Genomic DNA, 26,089 nt, shown 5'->3' with positions numbered 1-26,089 from the left:
AATCTCAAAAATAAAGAGAGTAGACTCACGCAAGGATCATCACAGCTGCTAAAAACAGCAGGTGATACTTGTTGGAGGACAGGTATCTCTATACAGTGTCAAAGTATTACCTCACACATCACTTCTCATGCACCAAGGGGAGAGGGTATATTTTCAGTGGAAAAAGCTAGCAGACAACATCTTCCTTAACCAAGTACTCAACCATCCCCAATCCTGGCACAAACTGACATTTTATGCCTTCAGATCTGAGGCACAGAAAGGAACACACAAACTAAATGTTCTACCTCTGCTTATGAAGAAACAATCAAACACAAATTGTGAGACTCAGCAAAGACAAAAACGTGGATCTGTTCAAGATTAAAGGAGACTAAAAAAAAAAAAAAAAAGACAACTATTTAGAACATAATTAAAACAAAACAAAACAAAACAACCCACAGCTCTAAAGGACATTACTGGGACAATTAAAAATTTTTCAATTTAAATTAAATTTTAACATGGCCTATATAGTGAATATTATTGTATCAATGTTAGAGTGTTCGAGTTCTTGAGAGCGATAATGGCATTGAGAAGATAAACAATGACATATTGGTAGATAACACACTCAGGTATTAAAGGGTAAAGTCATGATGTCTGCAACCTACTTTCAAAGGAATGGGGGATAGTGGGAGGCGTTACCTAAATGTAATAACTGTTAACAATTGGTCAATCTAGGCAAAATGTATGTGCACATTCATTGTTCTATTCTTTCCATTTTTCACAGTAATTAAAAATGCTTTCAAAATCAAAATTAAGGGCAAAAATTCAAGACAGAAACAACAACATCAAAGCAGTGAGAGCAGAGGCTTGACTCTCATCTGGAAATTGTCCCTGGCAGTACATAAATATCTGGACTTCTCAGACTCTGTGCTGCAGCCGGCGGGAGGCTGTCATGCAAGTTGGGCTCGCGCCGGCCGCAGTGGCCTGTACCTTGAATGCATGTGAGTTTCATTCTCCCTGGACTGAAATCCATTTAGCAACTTGAACAACCTACTTGGGAAGAAGCTACAACAATACCCTTTTCTACATAACTAGAAACATTTGCTGTAGCCCAAGAGTAACGGCCATCTGCATTATGGAAGAGGAAGAAATGATTTCAGGCAGCCCTGTGAGAGCCTCAGAATTTCTAGTGAGGTTTGGATCTCTATCCATTTTACACTGTTGATCATTAAGATCAACTCATCTTAGAATGTGTCTTTTGTACAGCATGAGTCCTTTAGTTCAGGAAATAAAAATTCCTCAGCCACTACAATATATTGAGTTTCTGTACCATTTAGATGAAAGAGAATCCTTTCCCTCTCATTATCCTTGAGAATTATAGTATAAAGTTCCCACCTCACAAAATCTGCTTTGAAGAGCACCTTGCACTACTAGGTCAGCTCCTAGGAACAGCCTTAGACAATAGAATACACAACAGTGGGAAACTGTTAATAACCTAAATGTACAGAATAGGAGAATGGTTAAACTATAACATTTTAACCTGATGAAATATCATGCAACAATTTAAAATAGAAAGGTTACATTAAAACATAAGTCCAGGTAGACACATTTTCTTAAAGTATAATATTATATAAATAGAAGAATGTTAAGTGAAAAGTGTATGCAGCATCTATGCTGGAGGACAAATACCAGAGAAAGGTCAAAGAGAATCAAACCCTTATTACACTTAGGTAAAGTAGTTTGGGTTCAGTTTTCTGGTAAAGCTTTTATTCATTAAATTTTGTTTAGAATATAAAATTTGAAATATAAATTTAATAATCAGGGGCAGTTAGTACAACTCATTGTCCCATTGGAACCAAGTATAAAGGGACATGCAAAAGACACGGGAAGGCCCTGGCCGGTTGGCTCAGTGGTAGAGCGTCGGCCTGACGTGCAGAAGTCCCGGGTTCGATTCCCGGCCAGGGCACACAGGAGAAGCGCCCATCTGCTTCTCCACCCCTCCCCCTCTCCTTCCTCTCTGTCTCTCTCTTCCCCTCCCGCAGCCGAGGCTCCATTGGAGCAAAGATGGCCCAGGCGCTGGGGATGGCTCCTTGGCCTCTGCCCCAGGCGCTAGAGTGGCTCTGGTCACGGCAGAGTGACGCCCCGGAGGGGCAGAGCATCGCCCCCTGGTGGGCAGAGCGTGGCCCCCTGGTGGGCGTGCTGGGTGGATCCGGGTCGGGCGCATGCGAGACTCTGTCTGACTGTCTCTCCCCGTTTCTAGCTTCGGAAAAATACAAAAACAAACAAACAAACAAAAAACAACAAAAACCAAAACCAAACAAACAAAAGACACGGGAAGAAGTATTTCCCAACATGACTGCATCCAGATTATGACACTTCCTTACAAATTAGGTAGACTTGACTTAAGTAGGGCATGAAATAGTAAAATTTTAGAATTATAAAATATTTTTTAAATGTATTGATTGATTTTAGTGAGAAAGAGGATGGGTGAGGGAGAGGAACGTTGAGCTGTTCCCGTATGTGCCCTGACCAGGGATGAAACAGGCAACCTCTGTGCTTCAGGATGATGCTCTAACCAGCTAAGCTATCTGGCCAGGGAAGAATTATAAAAATTCTTAAAAAAAATGCAATTCTATCATTTTCAAATATATACCAATTTAATGTGTTTTCAAGTAGTGGTTCAGGACTACTAACAGCTAAGATTAATTTGTAATTTTGACATCTACTTATTTAATATTTTATAGTATTAAAAGCCTTTAAGATGCTTTGTACTCAATAACTATTCATATTATTCTTTTTAAAAATAAACCCTTCGCGACCCACAGGTTGAGAACCGCTGTTCTAGAAATAGTGTAAAAAGTAAATGAAGTATTTTTTTTTTGAAGTCCAGAAGAAACAAAAAGTATGTATATGAAAAGTATATGAAAACTTTTTGGTAATTTTTGAACTCAAGTGATGAATCTATAGAAAGTCATTATATATACTAACTACTCTCCCAGATTTAGTGTGTGTGAAAATGTTTACCAACGTTCAGAATACCAAAAGGGAGGGGAGGTAAACTGGAATGAGACCAGGAGAAGAGTGATCTCAGAGGTAGTGGAGTTTGAATTTAGGAGGTCTAATTTTGATTCCTGAAAGAAATATGAAAAATAGAAAAAGAAAAAAAGTATTTGGGAAAGTCATATCTCAGTATAAGAAATACATATATTTAAGTTCATGTCTGGCTCTTTTTTCATCTTTGATATGACTAAGCAACTGACCCTGCAAACTTGTACCAATTCTTAATAGAATGAAGTGCCCAGAAGACCACTCACAGGCCCTGGTCACATCGCTCAGTTAGAGTGTCATCCTGATTTGCCAACGTTGCGGGTTCTATCCCCGGTCAGGGCACATACAAGGAGCAACCCATGAATACATAAACAAGTGGAACAACAAATTGATGTCTCTCTCTCTCTCTCTCTCTCTCTCTCTCCCTTACTCTCACTCTAAAATCAAATTAAAAAAACAAACACTCACAGTGGTGCAAAATTTTCTTTTTCAAAACTGCATTCCCTTACCCCTAATGACACACTTGAACACAACTGGCCTATGAGAAGGCCCTTGATAGTTCAAGGGTAACAATTCAAGGCCTCTAGAAGGCTATAGTTGTAAGATCAGATCCCAGAAAGCCTTAGCTGTTGGTTCCTAAATTTATTCCTATCCAAAGGCCAACAGAACTGGGGGGAAATCTTCCTCTTCTGTTGACATCAACTTACTTTGTGCCCAGAACATACACTGAAAGCCAGAGCAAGACTTGTATTCCCTCTTGGATGGTTCACTATCTCAGTAAGGTTGAACAGAGCAGGCCAGTTCCCAAGAACAGAAAGGCAGCACTGCAGGGCAATCCTGCTATGGAAGCCCTGAGACAATTCTTGGGCTACACTCTACACTTTCATGCACATCGACAGCAACGCACACCTAGCAATCTTCCCTCTCAGCAGGTAACCTGGGAGGAAGACCAAACTACACGGGAACAGCACACCTACCCACCAAACCCAAACTTAGTGCAGAAGAATATGGTATGTCCCCCCCCCCATTTTCAGGTAACTGTGTTCTCTGCATTTACCATAATCATAATCTACTTCATTTTTGCTAATATACACTTATTTGAATGTAAATCCTTTCAAAAAATATGACAGAAAACAAACTTAAATATGCTTTGATTAAAATAAATGGAAAACTAAAATCTTGTCTTTTTTTTTTTTTAATTCGTTGAGAGGAGGGGAGGCAGAGACAGACTCCCGCATGCTCTCCCACCAAGATCCACCCAACAAGCCCACTAGGGGGTGATGCTCTGCCCATCTGGAGTGTTGCTCTGTTGCTCAGCAACTGAGCTCTTCTTAGTGCCTGAGACAGAGACCATGGAACCATTCTCAGTGCCCAGGGCCAACTTGCTCTAATCAAGCCATGGCTGCAGGAGGGGAAGAGAGAGAGAGAGAAAGAAGCAGGTAAGTGTTTCTCCTGTGTGCCCTGACCAGGAATCGAACCCAGGACTTCCACAGGCTGGGCTGATGCTCTCCCACTGAACCAACTGGCCAGGGCCAAATCTTGTCTTTTAAGAGAGAAATGCCTTGTCAGCTAGTTCGTTTGTTTGCTTGCTGGATGGTGTTTCATTTATGAAGCCCGACTGCAGCTTTCTGAGGATAATGTGAAAGTGTGGGTATAATACTCACTGTTTAAATAAAACAAGACCTGCAGTAAAGGTGGCTCCAACAATGGGTTGCAGGTGTTAAAAAGTTAATTCTAATTCTGAGATGAAGTGACATCTCACTATTGTCTTAGAAGTCAAAATGTTTGGCCTCTCAGTGAAAAAAGGTTATCCAGTATAAGAAGTAATAACAATATCAGGATGGTCAACATTAAGATGAACTAAAACTGTGTACAAGGTAACATTTATCACAGCATTAACACTGGCACTTTGCAATAAAGTATAATATACAATTACTTTTGCAAAAACAAATTACTTTTTTGGAAACATTCTTTCTCACTATGTCCCTACCGGGATTTCTATTCAGAGCCTAGCACTGTGAGCTTGGGTGAATGTTCCTAAGATGTACAACAGGTGTACTGAAAAACTCCCAACTCTGAACTAACAGCCTTTGCGCCAGTAATACACCAGCCAGGATAACGGCTTCTACGTCTACACGCTTTACAGGCTGCACTGTTACAGGAAGAAGCAAAGAGCAGCGATTTCCTTCCAAAAGGTCAGCTGCCTCAGACAGACCAAACAGAAAGCAGTTCATTCTTGCCAACTTCCCCTCCTGCTTCTGCAGCTTGTACGCAATAGCATTTGGTTTCCAGTAAAGCTCCAAAGAAAAACAAAGCGAATGTGAGAACCAGAACCTTCAAGTGTCTCACTTGACTAAATTAAAACCAATACGATCACATGGAGATACACTTTAAACAGCAGTGAGACTGTGAAAAACTACCAGGTTTGATGTGGACTTACACGAGGAAAAGGACAGGGCTGGAACCATCCTGGACTTACACTAACGCTCCAGAAGTCACTGCCTAAAAATAAAATGGTATTTGGGCTATAATAAATGTGACAACATGTAAGGTTCCTAGTTGGTTGACATAAAAATAAATCTTTAGCTTTCCCCTTCTCAAACTAAAGTTAAATCATCGCCCAACACACTAAGGCCCTGGCCAGGTTCAATGCTGACAATCAGTAGAAGCATGTATACAGTGGTCATACAGTTTCTTAGATTAGACATGGAGAAAAGACTGTATGACAAGGAACAAAAAGAGGAAGCAGACAGAAAAAAATTATTTTAAATCTTCTTTAGGTAGTAACCCAAACAGTTATGAAATAATATTGAAAACCCGCCCACCTTCAAAGAAACAACACATTCTCACGTAGACTTCTTTAAATTAAGAGAGCATCTATGCATCCAATCTTCCTAGTGACAACAAATTAGATCACTTTTTTAAAAATTATAATTTATTAAGTTAAAGAAATAGAGCTAGTTAAATAACTTTAAATACATAAAAATTACAAGGTATACAAGGTATAAAAACTGAGTTGTAACATTTTTAATGACTTATAAAGGCCATTTTCATCTACAGTATGTCCGTAAAATCATGGTGCACTTTTGACCAGTCACAGGAAAGCAACAATAGACGATAGAAATGTGAAATCTGCACCAAATAAAAGGAAAACTCTCCCAGTTTCATACCTATTCAGTGCAGTTCGATGTGGGCTCACGCACAGATTTTTTAGGGCTCCTTAGGTAGCTATCCCGTATAGCCTCTACAGACTCGTCACTGACTGATGGCCTACCAGAACGGGGTTTCTCCACCAAACTGCCGGTTTCCTTCAACTGCTTATCCCACCGAGAAATGTTATTCCTATGTGGTGGCGCGTCATTATAAACGCACCGATATTCACGTTGCACTTTGGTCACGGATTTGAATTTAGCGAGCCACAGAACACATTGAACTTTCCTCTGTACCGTCCACATCTCGACTGGCATGGCTGTGGGCTACTCCACTGTATACACGGTGTTACGTCATCATCTGCGCATGTGCACATGCTGCCACATCATCCTACAGAAACTGGGAGGGTTTTCCTTTTATTTGGTGCAGATTTCACATTTCTATCGTCTTTTGTTGTTTTCCTGTGACTGGTCAAAAGTGCACCATGACTTTATGGACACACTGTATATTAATTTTAAAGAAGTATTAGCAAAATATAACATGGGAAAACATCAATTCTACCAATTATCATAATTTATGTAAAATGTTGTTTTCCCCCCTATGGTCCCCCAATAAGAAAGCCTCTAATCAACTTTTTGTAATTAGCTGATATATATTCATATACTGTCAATTAATTTTATTAGCCTGATAAAACTAAGTGAAATATAACCCAAAATAGTTACATTTACAAAACAGTTATATATCATTTGTCATGCAATCAACTAATGTTTATTGACCTTTTCCTATCTTTCAGGATTGAAAACAAATGTTACCTTATGGATTTGTCAAAATTGTCCCTCAAGATAAGTAATAGCGCCTGACCTGTGGTGGCGAAATGGATAAAGCATTGACCTGGAATGCTGAGGTTGCAGTTCGAAACCCTAGACTTGCCCCGACAAGGCACATATGGGAGTTGATGATTCCTACTCCTCCCACTTCTCTTTCTTTCTTTCTTTCTTTCTCTCTTTCTCCCCTGTCCCTCTCAAAAATGAATTTAGTCTTACCAGACGGTGGCGCAGTGGATAGAGCATCAGACTGGGATGCGGAGGACCCAGGTTCAAGACCCCAAGGTCGCCAGCTTGAGCACGGGCTCATCTGGTTTGAGCAAAAAGCTCACCAGATTGGACCCAAGGTCACTGGCTCCAGCAAGGGGTTACTTGTTCTGTTGAAGGCCCATGGTCAAGGCACACATGAGAAAGCAATCCATGAACAACTAAGGTGTTGCAACAAAAAACTGATGATTGATGCTTCTCATCTCTCTCTGTTCCTGTCTGTCCCTATCTATCTCTCTCTCTCTGACTCTCTCTCTGTCTCTCTAAAAAAAAAAATAATAAATTTAAATTTTTTTAAAAAAAGTAATAGCACTTTTTATATAAAAAAAAACCTAAGGAAAAAAAAAAAACCCTAAGAATCAGATTGATAAGAACCTGCTCAATACCATAAATAGTAGCATATTTAATTATATTAACTGCCAATTTTAAGAGATCATTTATTTTTCACATTTCTGTTGTTACCACTAAGTTTTTGCTTTTATATTTTTCTTAAATTCATATGTATACATGCAGTATTTACAAATTAGAGACTTTAAAGTGTAAAGGTGGAAAAGGAGAAAACTTTTGAAGCTTTTCAACCAGGTTGGTTCCTGGCTTACTTTTGTCTACATACGATTTACAAGAAAATGTGATGGGTCCTTCAGAAGGGCTCCTACAGCATGTCATAGGGCTCTATGTGGTTTCCAACCCTCTAGTTTCAGGTTGTGGTGGCAACAGAGACACCAGGCTTTTTGTGAGACAGGCTTGTGTTCTAAAGATTTTAGGCTTTGATGATGATGGAGCGTATGTAACCCACTCTAAGATTACCTCCTTCAAAAGGAACACAGCTTGGGGCTCAAGGAAAAACTTGTTAGTTTGTAATACATGCTAAGTTAACTGCTGTTACCAACACTAGAAACTGTTTCATGTTGGAAACAAAATAAACGATTACATATCTAAGCCTTTCTACACTTCATCAACAAACTTTAAATAACACCAAAGGAACTAGCACAGAGAGGAGAAAAAGAGAGTAGGAGTAGTGATAGTAAATAATAGCAACAGTAGTAATAATAAACATTCGAGGGGCTCTTACTATGTCGTGAACTCATGCACTCCTGTATGCCCTCTATATGCACCCTTATCTAGTCCTCGTGAAAAGCCTGTAAGGCAGTACAATTATTGTTTTCATTCTACAGATGAGGAAACAGGCTTAACAGTTAGGAAATGTGCCCAAACTCCTGCAGCAAGAAAGTGAAGGATCAGCACCTAGGCTGTTCACCGCCAGGGCGCCTGCTCTTTGCTTATTAAAACACCAGTACTTTACTTACTGAAACTTCTCACCCATCCAAATGCGTTTTCTCTCACAAGATACCTGTGGTTTTAGACTGCTTTATGATAAAAGCTACAAAGTAAATTAACACAAAGTGCAATTCACAGATAGCTATAAAAAAATATTTGACACTCCAAAAATGCTTTATATACGATTCCCTACCCTAAGGGCAGAGAATATCTAGGTGACAAACCTGATTGACAACCAACAGAAGACATACTGGGGGTTTGGTGGTTCACGGTCATGCCTCTACATCAATCAGAAATTAGCCAAAAGTGTTAAGATTGTAAAAGGGAGTGGGAGGAGAGGAGAGAAACAAGAACAGTGCTGGGGGTGGGTAACTTTCCAATGAGGCCAAAACCTAGATCCTGACCGCTTGTGGTCAGAATTAACATTGTGACATTTCCTATGAGGGGCAGAGTGGTTAGTTATATTTGTTATTTTTGTTCCCAAATGCCTTATTGGTTTTCCATTAGACACATTATTATCCATCCCCAGTATTTACCAGGGAACATCCTAATCTCCAGTTTTCTCATTAAAGTGACAATAATCATTCATATTCATACAAATGAGAAAACAGCTTGAGAAATATTCCAGTGGGTAAGATAGGACAGTAAAGGATACTCAAGTCAGTTGTCATCTGGATAACTGTTCACATTATACTTATAATTAAATGTCAACTTACTTAATGCTGATGTGCATATGAAGTTATGGGTCAGGTATAAATGATAAATTCCTGAGATAATAAATACTGACATGACAGATGTAGAAATAACCACGTTGCTGTGTACAGTGTACATTAAATACCTGGCCAAATGTTAGCAGATCATCTGGGTTCACTAAACGACACCACTAAGAAGTAGTTACTCTTACGTAAGTGGAAGACAACTTCTGAATTTAACAGTGTTACGTAACATGTCAAGGGGAAATTTGGAACAAGGAACCTGGAAATTCTACACTTCAATGAAAAGTGCCTCATGCCTGACCAGGCGGTGGCGCAGTGGATAAAGCGTCGGACTGGGATGCAGAGGACCCAGGTTCGAGATTCCGAGGTCGCCAGCTTGAGCGCGGGCTCATCTGGTTTGAGCAAAAGCTCACCAGCTTGGACTCAAGGTTGCTGGCTCCAGCAAGGGGCTACTCGGTCTGCTGAAGGCCTGCCCGTGGTCAAGGCACATATGAGAAAGCAATCAATGAACAACTAAGGTGTTGCAACGCGCAATGAAAAACTAATGATTGATGCTTCTCATCTCTCTCTGTTCCTGTCTGTCTGTCCCTGTCTATCCCTCTCTCTGACTCACTCTGTCTCTGTAAAAAATAAAAAAGAAAGGTGCCTCATACCATCTTTACCACTTCTAGATTAAAAAAATAAGTAAAATAAAAAAGAATCAACACAATACCTGTATCCTATGCCTTTTATCATGTTGATCATCCTAGTTTTAAAAGGTAGAATGCTTCCCCTCTCTAGAATGAGAATGTGCCCTATATTCTGGGCATAAGAACTAAAGCAATTTTGAGCTACCTGTTGCTTGACTACACTGTAAGTTATCACAGGACAGGAACCATTTCTCATTCATTTGGATTCCATGGTACATGGTAGCTATTCAAAAAATTGTGTGTTAAATATAATTTTGGTAGACCTTGAGTTACACAAAGAACCGAAATTGTGGGAAATGGCTGGTCGGTCAGTTATTTCCTCAAGATGTTATTTTTAACACTGTGGAGGTCATTAAGTTGAGTCCTTATTACAGGAATAATGGGACTGAATCACACACTATAGAAACTGTGACGGAGGTTTTGACTCATCATTGGTGCTAATCAAGGCAAATATAATTGCAAGTTGTACCATTCCATAAATATCGTGACAAGTTTGTAAAACAGACCTAACACCCCAGTGCAGCAATTTCAAAAAGGAAAATTACATGAAATGTGATGATGCTAATATGAGCAGAAATTCCAAAGAGAGTTTTTTATTTGTGCAAACTAAACTGTTTCTTTTTTTAAAAAAGATATCTCAAAAATAAGTTGAGTATAAACAGAAAGTGCAATGTTTATCAACAATTCACTCCTTCTGCTAAAATGTATCTACCAGATACAATCCAGAAAGATTATCATTGTGCCAAAACAAGAGGATAAAGTTCTACATGCAGAATGTAGATTAACAATGGACGGATGGCTCAGGACCAATGGCATTAGTCTGATAGACACTGCATCTGTTATTTATCTCCTAAGAGTTTTTCAATGCCAGGATCAAATGCCAGCTCACACAGGTATTTCAGTAAATACAACCATGTTTGATTACAGACCAATTTTTATTCAAGACATACTTCCATGTAGCAAAGTAAATTTAGCAAATGAAAATACAGTCTTGAACTGCTATGGATGTCTCCTACCCCTGCCAAAAATGACAAGCTGCTTGCTCAGACGCTGTCACTAATTAGCAGCTGCTGCTATAAAGAAAACCAAACCAAGCGCCAATAAAAGCATACTGAACTGGCCCTATGACAAGGAACGGAAAATGCAAGAATCTATTTGTGACTAGTAAACTTTCAAAATGTTGGCAATCTAAATGTGGGAGTCCTGCGGCAGGGCAATAATGGCAACTGATGGCCTTCACATTTAAACAAGAAGGACTAGAAGAGTCTCCTAGCATCCTGAGGGTCACAGAAATCCCATAGTACTGAGATGACTGAACTCCATCACAACCATTTCCACCTCTCCCACAGGAGTCAGATTTGGTATGGGGGAATTTTTCATTGTTACTTTTGTCTCTGGCATACTAACACCTGCATTTATAGACATCACCAAAATTGAATATTAAGAATACTTTTCAGGTTCTCATGGCGTTGGCCCAAACTCTCATGGTTGGATCTAGCTGCTGACCCTCCACTTTACAGGTTGAGAAAATGGAGTCAAGGAATGCAGAAGTGATCTGCCCAGTGCAAATGAGCAGTGGCTATAGGGGGGTAGAAAAAATCACTCTACCAGCCTGGTGTTCAGGGTTCAGTGTTAAGGGGCTCTAAAAGTCACCCATAAATTAAGATCCTGCTTGAAATCTATATTGCACAGGCTACTTTTTAAATCATTCTCCAAGGCCCTATCTCTCTCTTTCTCTGTGTTTCTTTACCAAACAGCTCTCCCAGGATATTTCTTTTTCCTCAACTAGTTTCTATCCTTTAAACAAAAAAAAATTTAGGGTATTTCCTCTTTACTTTCAGTTCTCTTACTCCTGTTTTCCCTCTCCCTCTGAGCAGACTGATAGAGAGCCATTACTATGTTATTTATATTTGGATAATAGAATCAAGTTGTCTCTGTAGCAACTACTCAGAAAAATGAGAATGAAAAAGAGAGAAAAAAAGGAAGGAAAGATGGAAGGAAAAAAGGAAGAAAGGCAGGGAGGGAGGGCCAGACTGGAAAGAAAGGAAAGGGAAGGGAGGAGAGAGAAGGAGGGAAGCAGGAAGGAAAATGCAGAGAAAAGGAATGAGTATGAGCATATCATTTCATAATGAAGCTGCAATCAACACCTCTTTTGTAGCTGCTGCCCTTCATGTAGAGTCTGCCTTAATGTCTGTATAAACAATTATAATAATGTACCGGTAATTTTCCAGTTCATAATCAGGCTGTAACAATGAGAACAATTTGCTTTATGAAACACAGAGAAAGACTGATCTTTGATAGTGCTGTCAGTGCAGGTTTATCAGCAAGACTCGGAAGAGATAAGCCTACTGACATACAGATTAGGAATCACATTTTCAAAGCTTAATAACCCCCTGGCGGTATGCAACAAGCTGTTGAATTAACTTGTCTTTGGATACTTATTGTGTATGCATCATTGGCTAGGTCTAGGTACAAAGCAAGAACTCGAAATCCAGGAGGAAGAAAAATTGTCAAGACTCCAAGCAAAAGGGTCAAATTAAAAAAAAACAAGTTAAGAATAAGCCAGACACATAGAGACAAATATTGTACGACTCCACTTGTATCAGGTACCTAGGGTAGTCAAATTTATATAGAGAAAAAGTAGAATGGCAGTTGCTGGAGACTGGGGGAGAAGGACGGGAATTATTGTTTAATGGGTACAGTTTCAACTTGGGATAACAAAGTTTTGGAGATAGAGGGTAGTGATGGTTGCATTATAATGTGAATACACTTAATACCACTTAAAATGGTTCAAATGGTAAAAAAAAAAATTTAATTTTTTTTTTTAATTTTAATTTTAATGGAGGGAAAAAAGCTAGTTCTTGCCTAGTAAACTCACATTTCTTCCATCCTTAAGCGAATCCTAAGGAAACGCAGAATTGGCTTTCCCTTCTCTTTTCTCCCTTCCACAGTAAAAAGCATGCTTTGAGGGTTGAAGCAGACTCTGGATACACCCCCTCTATGGAGATTAAAGGGGAATGAGTGGATTAAGGTACCTTCAACACCAACCAACGCTTATTATCAGAGATGAGCATCTGTCTGTCTACCATAGACAAATGTATGCGATCAACCTTCTCATAGAAACAGTCAGTACTTATTTAATGACTACTTAACTGAGCACCTACTAGAGCAAGGGTTATTCCAGGTACTGAAGATACAGCAGGAGACAAAATAAACATGTGTTTTATGGAACTTACACTCAAATATCTACTCTTAAACACTTAAAAGTTTAAATAAATATAGTCTATTTTCTCATTACTGTTTTTAATTTTCTTCTTTTTATTTCTGTTGGGGGTTGAAAGGATACCACTGACTATTATAAAACCTTACAGGTAAACAACAAAGTCTGTGCACTCAAAGCAATATTTGGAAAAAAGTTTTCAAAGGATCTCAACAAAATTAGAATGACAAGGGCGATGACTAGCTTTTGCGAAAGGCCTTATGATATAAAAGCAATTTCTTATGAAACCAGGACATCTGTTCATCCCTGCTCAGAGTTGATCATCTTTCTGGAGCTATAGGATGTGCAAAACGAATTGGGTCTCATCAAGGATTCCACAGTTAAGATCATTTCAGTGTGGTATTAGTCCAGCTTTTTTTCCAGCATACACAGTTTTATTTAGAGAATAACTTTCATGCTTGCCACAAGCAAATAATTTACCTTTCAAAGACGATTTCCAGATTTAATCTGTACAAGGTACTAAAAAATATAGAACAGGGGTTCCCGAACTTTTTACACAGGGGGCCAGTTCTCTGTCCCTCAGACCGTTGGAGGGCCGGACTACAAAAAAAAACTATGAACAAATCCCTATGCACACTGCACATATCTTATTTTAAAGTAAAAAAACAAAACAGGAACAAATACAATATTTAAAATAAAGAACAAGTAAATTTAAATCAACAAACTGACCAAGTATTTCAATGGGAACTATGGGTCTGCTTTTGGCTAATGAGATGGTCAATGTCCGGTTCCATATTTGTCACTGCTAGCCGGAACAAGTGATATGACGCGCTTCTGGAGCCGTGACGTGTGCGTTCTGCATCACCGGAAGTAGTACTGTACGTGAGCGACGCCACATACAGTGCTCCTCTCACTGACCACCAATGAAAGAGGTGCCCCTTCCGAAAGTGCGGGGGGGGGGCGGATAAATGGCCTCAGGGGGCCGCATGCAGCCCACGGGCCGTAGTTTGGGGACTCCTGATATAGAGTATCAAGTTAAAATTCGCAATGAGTGCTCGCTTCAGTAGCACATATACTAAAATTCACAACGGAACTCAAATTTCTACCCATCACCTCATAGCAGCACAAGGTGCTAGGTGGCTAGCAAACATTTAGTTTCTTTTTTTCCCCATGAAATAAAATATAGGTCAAATTCTACTCAAATAACAAATACTGCCTGACTAGGTGGTGGCACAGTGGATAGAGCATCAATCTGGGACGCTGAGGACCCAGGTTTGAAACCCTGAGGTCACCCGCTTGAGTGCGGGCTCAACAGCTTGAGTGTGGGGTCGCTGGCTTGAATGTAGGGTCATAGACATGACCCCATGGTTGCTGGCTTAAGCCCAAAGGTTGCTGGCTGGAAGCCCAAGGTTGCTGGCTTGAGTCCAAGGTCTCTGGCTTGAGCAAGGGGTCACTGGCTTGGCTGGAGCCGCCGGGTCAAGGCACGTATGAGAAGCAATCAATGAACAACTAAAGTGTCACAAGTACGAGTTGATACTTATCTCCCTTCCTGTCAGCCTGTCTGTCTCTCTTTTGCTAAACAAAAAACAAGAAGCTAGCAAACAAACAAAAACAAATACTATCACAGTAAAACCTAGATATAATGAAAATATTTAGAAATACTTGAAAATGTGCCAGCTGTTTCTCAAATAAACACAACAGTATTTTACTTAATATAATATAATGAACTTTAAGACAAAAGAATCAGACTCCTTGGAGCATAACAACTTAAATTTTCATCTAAGAAAATATTTAAGCCCTGGCCTGACAGTTCAGTTGGTTAAGAGCATCGTCCGATACTCCAAGGTTGCAATTCAATCCCCAGTCAAGGCACATACAAGAATCTCTCTCTCTCTCCCCTCCTTCTCTCTCACTCTCTTCTCTCTCTAAAATAAATTTTAAAAAGAAAATATTTTAAATATTCTAAAGTAGGTTGTCATGACACTTCTCAGAAGACAATATACAAATGGCCAATAGAGATATGAAAAGATGCTCAACATCACTAACCATCAGAGAAATGCAAGTGAAAACCACAATGAGGGGCCTGACCTGTGCTGGCACAGTGGATAAAGCCTCGACCTGGAAATGTTGAGGTCGCCAGTTTGAAACCCTGGGCTTGCCTGGTCAAGACACATATGGGAGTTGATGCTTCCTGCTCCTCCCCACTTCTCTCTCTCCTCTCTCTCTCTCCCCCTCTCTCTCTCCTTTCTAAAATGAATAAAAAAATTTTTTTAAATAATAAAATAAAATAAAACCACAATGAGATATCACCTCACATCTGTCAGAATGGCTATCATCAATAAATCAACAAATAACAAGTGTTGGAGAGGATGTGGAGAAAAGGGAACCCTCGTGCATTATTGGTGGGAATGCAGACTGGTACAGCGGTTGTGGAAAGCAGTACAACTTTATTGCAAAAAATTAAAATGGAACTGCCTTATGACACAGAAATTCCACTGCTGGCAATATATCCAAAGAAACCCGAAACACTAATAAATTTGAAAGAATATATGCACCTCTGTGTTTATTGCAATGTTATATATAATAGTCAAGATTTGGAAGCAGCGAAGTGCCTATCAGTAGGTGAGTAGTTAAAAAAGCTGTGGTACAGCCTGATGAGGCAGTGGTGCAGTGGATAGAGCATCGAACTGGGATGTAGAGGACTCAGGCTCGAGACCCCGAGGTCGCCAGTTCGAGCGCGGGCTCATCTGGTTTGAGCAAAAGCTCACCAGCTTGGACCCAAAGTCACTGGCTCAAGCAAGGAGTTACTCGGTCTGCCGAAGGCCCACGGTAAAGGCATAGTTGTCACAACAAAAAACTGAAGATTGATGCTTCACATCTCTCTCCGTTCCTGTCTGTACGTCCCTATCTACCCCTCTCTCTGACTCTCTGTCTCCGTAAAAAAAAAAAAAAAAAAAAAAAAAAAAAAACTGTGGTACATATACACAATGGACTACTCATCAGCCATAAAATGAAGGAAATCTTACCTTTTGAGATAGCATGGATAGACCTGGAAGTTATTATGCTAAGTGAACTAAGCCAGCCAGAGAAAGACAAATACCATATGATTTCACTTACATGTGGAATCCAATAAACAAAATAAACTAACAAACAAAATAGAAACAGACTCACAGATATGGAGAACAAACTGACAAAGGTGGAGGATGGTGCCTGACCAGGCAGTGGCACACTGGATAGAGTGTCGGATTGGGATGCAGAGGACCCAGGTTTGAGACCCCGAGGTCGCCAGCTTGAGCACGGGCTCATCCGGTTTGAGCAAAGCTCACCAGCTTGGACCCAAGGTTGCTGGCTTGAGCAAGGGGTTACTCAGTCTGCTGAAGGCCCGTGGTCAAGGCACATATGAGAAAGCAATCAATGAACAACTAAGGCAGGGGTTGGGAACCTATGGCTCGTGAGCCAGATGTGGCTCTTTTGATGGCTGCATCTGGCTCACAGACAAATCTTTAATAAAAAAAATGTTAAAAATATAAAACATTCTCATGTATTACAATCCATTCATTTCCTACCGCTCATGTTCATGGCTGCGGGTGGCTGGAGCCAATCACAGCTGTCCTCCGGGACAACACCAAATTTTTATTGGATAATGCGTAAGGTACACGAGTCGTTGTATGGCTCTCATAGAATTACATTTTAAAGTATGTGGCATTCATGGCTCTCTCAGCCACAAAGGTTCCCGACCCCTGAACTAAGGTGTCATAACGAAAAACTGATGACTGATGCTTCTCATCTCTCTCCGTTCCTATGTGTCCGTCCCTATCTATCCCTCTCTCTCTCTCTCTGTCTCTGTAGAAAAAAAAAAAAGGTGGAGGAGGGTGGAGGGGGGATAGATGTGATGGATGGAGACTTGACTTGGGGTGGTGAACACACAATTCAGTGTACAGAAGATGTGTTGTATAATTGTGCACCTTAAATCTGTATAATTTTATTAACCAATGTCACCCAATAAATTCAATAAAAAATTTTTAAAAATAAAATAGGTTGTCATATTATATTAGGGAAAATATTTTTCTTTTATGAAAATAATCTTCAACCATATTGAGGAATTAACATTCAATAAAGTTTATCAGAATGTTTTAAGTGTTAGAATTAACGTACTTTGGCACCATACTAAAATCAAGGGGTTCCTAAAGCCCACCTTACGAAAAGCTACTGGATGTTTTATTTAACATTAAAAAGTCAGCTAATTTGGCTTAGACATCAGCCAATATTCAGAGCAACACAGAAGTGCTATGCATTTCTTCAAAAGTTCCTTCTAGAATTTGGATCTAAAAACACTAATATAAACTAAGTAGGAAGGCCTGAAGGACCAGGCGCACTGGCACGTTCAGGCATCAACAGAGGTTCCAGAATCTTTCTACCAAGACAGACATCTAAAGCTGCGTCAGTCTTCCCCAGAGTTGGCGTTAGCATCACCTCATCACAGAGAATGAGAAACCACTCCCCTCCCTTAGATATTCCTAAAACTAAACTGACATGGGGGGGGGGGGGATTCTTTTGAAAGAAAAATTTCAGCTGTAACTAGAAGATCTCAAATTTTAAGCATTAACTTCAAGTATACCATAAAAAATTAATAATAGCTAAGACCAAAAAAAGAATACAATTGTTTCCTAGGCAAACTAAGTTTCAACTCCCTCCCCAAAGTAAACCAAAATAAACAAAAACTCTGTCTAAAAGTGATCTGATAGTTGAGCAATACCCAAAACAGAATGGGTTGTTTTAGTTTTAAAGTTGTAAGCAAGGTCACATAGGTAACAAGAGACAGTTTAGGCTGATGCATCAAAGTTTAACACTTCTGTAATGAAACAACAAGCAGCCAACTCCCAGCCTCTTCCCTATACCTTCTTTCTGGTCACCCTACAAATGAAATTGTATTCCGAAATCTATTTGCATGTTTGCTGTGTGGAACATAGAATATTTTCTCATAGAAACAAAGTTATAAAGAGATGTAAAGTCCCTAGAAAAACCCAAAAACCTCAGTTGAGCTACAATCTTACAAAACCTCGTTGCCCTTTATAATTTTGTTTCTGAAGAAAAAGAGGTTAGAATTTCTAGTCAGGGACATTAGTAACAAAATAATCCCTCCAACCCTGTCTGTTTCTCACCCCAGTGCCACATAGCATGGACTAGAGAAATTCTACTCCCAAGGAAAGAGAGCGACCTCCAAGGACATGGACAATGCTTCAACCATCCCTTGGTGCAGCAGACTATATCTGTGTGTTTGTGTGTTTTGGGGTGGCTGTCTGGTGAGAATTTAGGGTGTCATCTTCTATAGGTTAGAGGACCTTCTGTACTCTAATAGAGTAGTAGGCTTCAGTTCCCAGAGGGCAAGAGAACCTATTTGAGACCTGACCTGTGGTGGCGCAGAGGATAAAATGTAGACCTGGAATGCTGAGGTTGCCGGTTCAAAATCCCGGGCTTGCCCAGTCAAGGCGCATACCAGAAGCAACTACTACATGTTAATGCTTCTTGTTCCTCTGTCCAGTTCTTCCTTTCTCCTCTAAAAATAAATAAATAAAATCCTTAAAAAAGAGAGAGGGGACCCTATTTGAATTTGTGGTCTTTATAAGCCAGATGTTAAAAGTCGGAGACAGCTTATATATACTGTGTTTCTTGAGAAAGCCTGTAACTGTACTATCCAATATGACAGCTGTTAGTCACATGGGCTACTGGTCACTTGAAATATAGCTAGTGTCACTGAGAAACTGAATTTAAAATTTTTATTTTGTTTTAATTAACTTAAATGTAAACTGGAAAACTGATGCTCGGTTACTGGAAAACTTGCACATATACTTGGGACAAATTGGGTATGCGACTCTATTGACAAAGTAGAGATTTTATGAAATCTGAACACAGCTCATGTATTTCTGGTGACCATTTTGCATCCAAATTGAGATATGCTGTAAGTGTAAAATATACACTAGATTTTGAAGGCTTAGCACAAAAAGAAAATGTAAAACATCTCAGTAGTTTTTATGTTGATTGTATGTTGAATCATTTTTGATACACTGGATTAAAGAAAAATATTAAAATTTATTTTACTGGTTTCTTTTTACTTTTTTTTAAGGTGGCTACTATGAAATTACATTTATATGTATTTTTCCTGGACAATGCTCATCTATAATATTTTACATATTTCCTATATAACTCTTGTTTACAGTTTTCTAGTTCAAATGTCTTATTTGTAACATTTATAACTTTCCTTCTGCATCTTGCTTAGAAGGAAAAATTCTTGAAAGCAATCTTAAGCTTTTAAATTAAAACTTAAAAATATACATAGTCTTACTGTACTTACTGAAATTACACTATTTTGTGTGTGTGTATTTTTCTGAAGTTGAATACGGGGAGGCAGTCAGACAGACTCCTGCATGCGCCTGACCGGGATCCACCTGGCATGCCCACCAGGGGGCGATGCTCTGCCTATCTGGGGTGTCGCTCTGCTGCAACCAGAGCCATTCTAGCACCTGAGACAGAGGCCACAGAGCCATCCTCAGCACCTGGGCCAACTTTGCTCCAATGGAGCCTTGGCTGTGGGAGGGGAAGAGAGAGACAGAGAGGAAGGAGAGGGGGAGGGGTGAGAAGCAGATGGGCGCTTCTCCTGTGTGCCCTGGCCGGGAATCGAACCCGGGAGTCCTGCACGCCAGGCCGATGCTCTACCACTGAGCCAACCGGCCAGGGCCTACACTATTTTGACTTGAAAGTTTACAGAGTATTATTATTTTTAAAAATTCCTGTTCTGGCCCTGGCTGGTCAGCTTAGCAGTAAAGTGTGGCCCAGCGTGTGGATGTCACGGGTTCATCTGCTTCTCCACCTCTCCCCTTTCTCCTTCTCTCTCTCTCTCTCTCTCTGACCCTCCCACAGTCATGGTTTGATTGGTTGGAGCACAATGGCCCCGGGCACTGAGGATGGCTCCATGGAGCCTCCACCTCAGGTGCTAAAAATAGCTCAGTTGCGAGCATGGCTCCAGATGGGAGTTGCCTGGTGGATACTGGTTGGGGCGTATGCAGGAGTCTGTCTCTCTATCTCCCCTCCTCTCACTTGAAAAAGAACAAATTCCTTTTCTGTTACACAATCTCTCTAAAAAAAAAAGATATGTTTAAGAAAACCAGATCTAGTGATTCTTTAATGAAACTACTAGTGATTATCTACCATCTGTTCAAAGAATGTGAAATTCATTTTGAGTCATATTAGAAATCTATCCTATTGCATATTTCAAAGGAAGTTTATGCAAATTCTAACCTCTCTGACTTATTCTCTGAAAAATTTTAATAATCCAAATAAAATCCCTAATAAGACAATGTAGTATATTCAGAAACACACTGACCTATGGAACAGAATAAAAAAGAAGATCTGAACATATATGAGGATAAAGATGGACTTTCATATGGGAAAAAAGAGGGAGCTGGTGGAAAATGGTGGATTTAAAAAAAACCTAGCTAGCCATTTGGAATTGATTTAGGTTAAAACTGTTAATACATGTGAAACATTTAGCTCAGTGCTTGGCACACAGTCAGTGATCAATAAGTGTAGATTATTGTCATTTTCAGGAAAACAAAGCTATATTCCCACTTCACTTCTCACACAGAAATAGATTCCCACGCTGGCTGGACAGCTCAGTTGGAGCATTGTCTCAAAGCACAAAGGTTGCTGCTTTGACTCCTGGTCAGGACACATGCAGAAACAGCTTGGTGTCTCTGTCTCTCTCTCTCCCCGCCCTTCCTCTCTTGCTGAAATCAATAAATAAAAATTAAAAAAAAAAAATAGATCCCCTATGGATTGAGAGACAAATGTAAAAAAAAAAAAAAAAGTATAAAATATTCTAAAGAAAATAAAAATGAGCCTGACCAGGCGGTGGTTCAGTGGATAGAGCCTCGGACTGGGATGCGGAGGACCCAGGTTCAAGACCCCGAGGTCGCCAGCTTGAGCACGGGCTCATCTGGTTTGAGCAAAGCTCACCAGCTTGGACCCAAGGTCTCTGGCTCGAGCAAGGGGTTACTCGGTCTGCTGAAGGCCCGCGGTCGGGGCACATATGAGAGAGCAATCAATGAACAGCTAGGGTGTTGCAACAAAAAACTGATAATTGATGCTTCTCATCTCTCTCCGTTCCTGTCTGTCTGTCCTATCTGTCCCTCCCTCTGACTCTCTGTCTCTGTAAAAAAAAAAAAAAGAGAAATGAAAATTTAATAATTCTTGGGTATGAATGGTATTTCTAAGCATGTCTTAATAGTAAGATCAAAGAAGAAAAGACTGCTGAATTAGACTACATAAAAATTTACATTTTGGCCTGACCTGTGGTGGCGCAGTGGATCAAGCATCAACCTGTAACACTGAAGTCTCTGGTTCGAAATCCTGGGCTTGCCCAGTCAAGGCACATACGGGAAACAACAATGAGTTGATGCTTCCCACTCCTCCTCACCCCTTTCTCTCCCTTTCTCTCTCCTCTCTTTAAAATCAAGAAATGAAATCTTTTTAAAAATTTATACTTTGGACCTCAAAAAAACAAAAACAGAAAACTACACAAAGTTGAAAGCTAAAATATAGAAGAGGAAGAAGAAGAAAGAAGAAAGAAGAAGAAGAAGAAGGAGGAGGAGGAGGAGAAGAGGAGGAGGAGGAGGAGGGAGAAGAGGGAGAAAGAAGAATGAAGAAAGAAGGAAGAAGGAAGAAAGAAGAAAGAAGAAGAAGAGAAAAAAGAAGAAGAAACTGGGAGGTAATATATTAGACAGAAAGATCTTTGGGAAAACTCAAACACCCAGATAGAAAAACAGGCTACTTATATAAAAACATAAATCAGAAAGAGGAAATAAAAATGGGCAATAAACATATGAGGCCCTGTCCAATCTTGCTAGAAATCAAAGAAATACAACTACAAGAGGCTAGCAGACATATAAAGGTTGTCAACTCAGTCATGAAGGATGTAGGGAGACGGCCATCCCCTTCACGCACTAGTTGTTGGTGGGCGTATGGCTGGGATAGCCTTTTCGGAGGGCAGTTGGCACTATTTATGCACATGACTCAGCAACTCCACTTCTAGAACTTACATTAAGGAGATGGTCTGTTAAATATGAAAAAATCTATTCAGTCTAAGGATCTGCACAATGATGTTGTCTATAAAAGTGAAAAACCAGAAACAACCTAAATATCCATTAATAGATTAACTAAATTATGGTAGGGCTACACAATGGAATACCTTTAAATGTTCAAGGAGATTGATATTGTTTCTGAGGGAGCAAGTCATTCCTGAGCCCCCAAATAATAAGATTAGACTAGAGGTCTGTTTTAACTGCATATTTGGATTATTTATCTCTTCTCCATATTTTCTAACTCCATAACCTGTGTTAATGGGGAGCCGGTTGTTTATATTAGGAATTTGCAACCAGAGTCCATGAACCTCTTGAAGTGTAAGCAGAATTTTATGTGTATATGTATTTTACTGGGAAGAGGATTAATGGTTTCATTGGAGTCTCAAATGTTCCCTAATCCCCAAATGGTTAAGGACCATTGGCATATATAGTTTAATGGATCAAGGTATTGTCTAACTTTGCCTTAAAAAGCAAATGTGATTGTACAGCCCATTCATTCACTAGTCAACAAATATTTACTTAGTACTTATTAAGTCTTACTTTGATTGGTAGCCAAATTACTATAACATTTTGGAATACATTTCTTTACTCACTTTGGGAGTATTTTAAACATCCCCCTCCCCACCCACCCACACAAACAAAACTTCACAAAGCCCTCTAGCTGCTAAAGAGAAAGAAGCAGATTAAAGAGTTTCAGACAAAATTATGTTAACTTTTGAAATGAGTAGTAATTTTTTTGCAGTCTTTCGAATTTTACATACATTTGAACTACTTTAAGGGATAACCTTCAGGTTTATGGACTGAAAAAAGATTGTGAGGATAACCAAGTTCTCAAAATTGGATAAAATAACAAAATAACAAGTAACACAAACAAGTAACTAGCTTTAATGAGGGAAGCAATAAATCATTTTATATATCAACTTTAAAAATATGTTGTATAATTGACTGAGGCCATATTATAAAACATATGATGTTAAATTTGAGGTCCCAAATTTACATGATTTATAAAATAGCTCATGGTTTGGTGAAAATGACTCAGATACATAAGAGAAGAAACTAGTCTAACTGGTCACAATAATATCACAGATAAAACAGATTACAGAGAAAATCAGCCACTACAAATAAACTGAAACCAAAGAAAAACATACTTTTGTATTAAATAAAATTATCACATTTTCAGGAGGCAGAGGAGGTAAGAAGTGATAAGCAAAAAAAACCCATAAAATCAACAGAATTTATTAATGAAGGCATATTGGGCAATATATGTTTACCGTTTTATTTTCAATACATGAAAATATTTATCTTCATGAATTTGAACTATTTATGGATTTAGGTTTAAAAAGCATTAAAGATACTATATGGTTTCTTTTATGTTTTAGTTGTCTTAAAACTGACTTAAAATAAAATTCAGTTAATTTCATTACAATAAATTACAAGGCATAATCTAAGTTAAGGCAGATTTTTACTGAGATGAATTTTACAGAAAATAAGTAGGTCTGCTAGGCTCAAAAATACGTATTTTTTTTAAGACTGTAGCTTTATTTGTTGCAAAGTGGTAAAACCTAAATAGTTGTGCAGAATTCCTCTAAAACATCAACTTGTAATTTATTTTTCTTTTCCTCCTTTAAACTCCTTAAAATGTTAAAATGCATGGAAGGGCCTGGATAGTATTATGCTAAGTGAAACAGGCTAGTCAGAGAAAGACAAGCACCATATGATTTCACTTATATGTGTGATCTATTGAACAGAATAAACTAAAAAGCAAACTAGAACCAGATTCATAGATACTAAGAACAGACTGACAGCTGTCAAAGGGGTTGGGGGTTGGGGGTTTGGGGGATGGGTGAAAAAGATGAAGGGATTAAGCAAAGGAAAAAAACTCCCAGGCACAGACAGTCAACAGTATGGAGGTTACAAGAGGGAAAGGGGGTGGGGGAGGTACAAGAGGGGAAAGGTGGAATAAATGGTAAAAAAGACTTCACTTGGGAGTGGTTAACACACAATACAATAAACAGATGATGTATTATAGAATTGTACATCTGAAACCTATATAATTTTATTGATCAACGTCACCCCAATAAAGTCTATAAAAAAATTTTAAAACACTAAATCTAGTTACAAAAAAACTAATGTCAATTTAATTAAGTCAGAATACAGATATTGATCGACTTACGACATATGCAATTTACGACCATTCAACTTTACGACCACAATCACTAGCCATGACCGCTCAGCGTCTGGCAGCGCAAGCATTGCCCAGCTGGGTGTAGGACAGTGCGGACCAGCTCCCGGCAGCACTACCATCTCCACATGCACCATTTCAACTGTTATCCTAGACTCGGTACAGCAATTTGTGTTTTGTGTCTTGGATATTTTTCATCAAACCCCTCCCAAGATTTCTACCAAGAGGAAATTGTCTTTGTCTACGCCTCAGCCTGCCAAGAAGGAAAGAAAGGCCATCGATCTTGACACGAAAATGAGTGTGGGCTCATCCGACTTGAGCATGGGTTCACCAGCTTGAGTGCAGGGGCGCTGGCTTGAGCATGAGATCATAGACATGACCCTATGGTCACTGGTTTGAGCCCAAGGTCACTGGCTTGAGCAAGGGGCCACTCGCTCTGCTATAACTCCCTGGTCAAGGCACATATGAGAACGCAATCAATGAACAAGTACAAAGGAGGAAAGAAAGTGATTGTGATTGCACGTTTATGAGAAAACCAACTCCGGTAACCCCAACTGCTGCCTCAGATGACCGACATCAACGATCCGCAGCCAAGCACCATCGGCCAATAAAATGTTTTGTACATGTTTATATATTTTGATATGTTTTGTAACTGGAAAAATGTTTCCTATGGTATTTTTTACACCTGTATTTTTATATGCACCTGTATTTTGTAATTTTGTATGTTTTGCAAATATTAAACCAGTTGTACTGGTAATGCAGTGTTTTACTTAAACCTGATGAATGTAAAAATAAGAAACAAAATGGTGTAGAGATGATACAAATGGCATAAAATGAACAAAGAAAATTATGATATATAACAATAATGAAAGAAAATTATGATAAGATATGACTTAAAGATTTTTATAACATCATTTCACAGTACTGTGCATATAGCCTACTCAACTTACGACCAAACCGTGTTATGACCGGTCTGTCGGACCCAATCGTGGTTGTAAGTCAAGTGCTAGCTGTACAAGTATTCTGTATTAACATTGACATATACCCAAGAGAAAGTATCTTTCACTAGAGATTTCCTTTACCAGACATTCACAAATGAATACCATAATAAACATTTAGGGAAGTCATTAAGCACGACTAATGGAATTACAAGGAAAAGAAACTTAGCAATCTTTGTAGGTATCATCATGAAAGAGAAAGTAGTACAAAAGCAAATACAGAAAATACATTGAAATAATACAATAGTCAGGGTTGTAAGAAGTTAAAATAAATTAATCCAAGTTTTCTTTCAAAAGTCAAACAAACACCTTCAACATGAAAAGAATGGTAGTTTAGCAAAGCATATACACATGTGAAACAATAAAATTTCTTTATCCTATTTAGAAAACAAAATTCTCTATCAGCATATGAAGATATGGAGCATTCCACCAAGTACAGGATATAACTCAATTCTCACAAATTATTTTAACTTTGCAAATGTTGAATACAATGATAATGATTTTAATATAGTTCAACAAATGTCATTTAACCATACCAAATAAGTATACCATGCCAACTATTTAACAAAAACATCACAAACTAGTCATTTTTCTGCCCCTAGAA

At 39.0% G+C, this 26,089-nt stretch overlaps 1 protein-coding gene and 1 non-coding gene across 8 annotated transcripts in view; one reads left to right on the top strand and one right to left on the bottom strand.

Moving 5' to 3' along the window:
- The window catches only part of LOC136392119 (signal transducer and activator of transcription 5B), a 69,970-nt gene that overhangs the window by 33,237 nt on the left and 10,644 nt on the right, over window positions 1-26,089 (bottom strand). For 2 of the 7 annotated variants that reach the window (XM_066364141.1, XM_066364140.1), the window contains exon 2: window positions 5,465-5,526. The exons of the other annotated variants lie outside the window; for them this stretch is intronic. The gene's annotated coding sequence lies outside the window, so the exon portion shown is untranslated. The remainder of the gene's footprint in view (window positions 1-5,464; window positions 5,527-26,089) is intronic. 7 annotated transcript variants of the gene reach the window in all.
- TRNAV-GAC (transfer RNA valine (anticodon GAC)) lies at window positions 1,867-1,942 on the top strand. Its single transcript has one exon. It is a non-coding gene; the product is annotated as a tRNA-Val (tRNA).

This window comes from Saccopteryx leptura, chromosome 2 (assembly GCF_036850995.1).
Source record: "Saccopteryx leptura isolate mSacLep1 chromosome 2, mSacLep1_pri_phased_curated, whole genome shotgun sequence".
Taxonomy (NCBI): Eukaryota; Metazoa; Chordata; class Mammalia; order Chiroptera; family Emballonuridae; genus Saccopteryx; species Saccopteryx leptura.
The sequence above is the reverse complement of the archived record's forward strand: the minus strand, read 5'-3'. Positions and strand labels throughout refer to the sequence as shown.